The following is a 1239-nucleotide window of genomic DNA, read 5'->3' as shown; positions in this document are numbered from 1 at the left end:
AAAAGGCTTGCCATTGCTAAACCTATTTCTTCCACCATTATTGTTGTTGAAACCTTGTTGAGGTCTCTGTTGATCCTTCCATGAGAAATTTGGGTGATTTCTCCATGAAGAATTATAGGTGTTTCCATAGGGTTCTCCCATGTAATTCACCTCTTCCATTAAAGGGTTCTCAGGATCATAAGCTTTTTTTAGATGAAGCATCCTTGGTACTGTTTGGTGCATTTTGCATTCCGAACAGACCTTGAGACATCAAATTGACTTGCTGTGTCAATATCTTGTTCTGAGCCAGTATGGCATTCAGAGTATCAATCTCAAGAACTCCTTTCTTCTGATTTGTCCCATTGTTCACAGGATTCCTTTCAGAAGTGTACATGAATTGGTTATTTGCAACCATTTCAATTAGTTCTTGAGCTTTTGTAGGCGTCTTCTTCAGATGAAGAGATCCTCCAGCAGAGCTATCCAAAGACATCTTGGATAGTTCAGAGAGACCATCATAGAAAATACCTATGATGCTCCATTCAGAAAGCATGTCAGAAGGACATTTTCTGATCAATTGTTTGTATCTTTCCCAAGCTTCATAGAGGGATTCTCCATCCTTCTGTCTGAAGGTTTGGACTTCCACTCTAAGCTTACTCAATTTTTGAGGTAGAAAGAACTTTGCCAAGAAGGCATTGACTAGCTTTTCCCATGAGTCCAGGCTTTCTTTAGGTTGTGAGTCCAACCATGTCCTAGCTCTGTCTCTTACAGCAAAAGGGAATAGCATAAGTCTGTAGACCTCAGGGTCAACCCCATTAGTCTTGACAGTGTCACAGATTTGTAAGAATTCAGCTAAGAACTGATGAGGATCTTCCAATGGAAGTCCATGGAACTTGCAATTCTGTTGCATTAGAGAAACTAATTGAGGCTTAAGCTCAAAGTTGTTTGCTCCAATGGCAGGGATAGAGATGCTTCTCCCATAGAAGTCGGGAGTAGGTGCAGTAAAGTCACCCAGCACCTTCCTTGCATTGTTGACATTGTTGTTGTTTTCGGCTGCCATGGGTTCTTCTTCTTTGAAGATTTCTGTTAGGTCCTCTACGGAGAGTTGTGCCTTAGCTTCTCTTAGCTTTCGCTTCAGGGTCAGCTTCAACAAGAATGCCTTTGTCTTTGTTCCTGCTCATATGAAAGAGAAGAGAACAAGAAAATGTGGAATCCTCTATGTCACAGTATAGAGATTCCTTGAGGTGTTAGAGAAGAAGAAAA

At 41.0% G+C, this 1239-nt stretch overlaps 1 non-coding gene across 1 annotated transcript; it reads left to right on the top strand.

Annotated features, from left to right (window-relative positions):
• The first annotated feature begins 523 nt into the window (after positions 1 to 523).
• On the top strand, positions 524 to 631 carry LOC130978745 (small nucleolar RNA R71). The gene has a single exon (XR_009086362.1). It is a non-coding gene; the product is annotated as a small nucleolar RNA R71 (small nucleolar RNA).
• Positions 632 to 1239: the final 608 nt, after the last annotated feature.

This window comes from Arachis stenosperma, chromosome 4 (genome assembly GCF_014773155.1).
Source record: "Arachis stenosperma cultivar V10309 chromosome 4, arast.V10309.gnm1.PFL2, whole genome shotgun sequence".
Lineage (NCBI taxonomy): Eukaryota > Viridiplantae > Streptophyta > Magnoliopsida > Fabales > Fabaceae > Arachis > Arachis stenosperma.
This window is presented reverse-complemented; position numbering and strand designations above follow the sequence as displayed.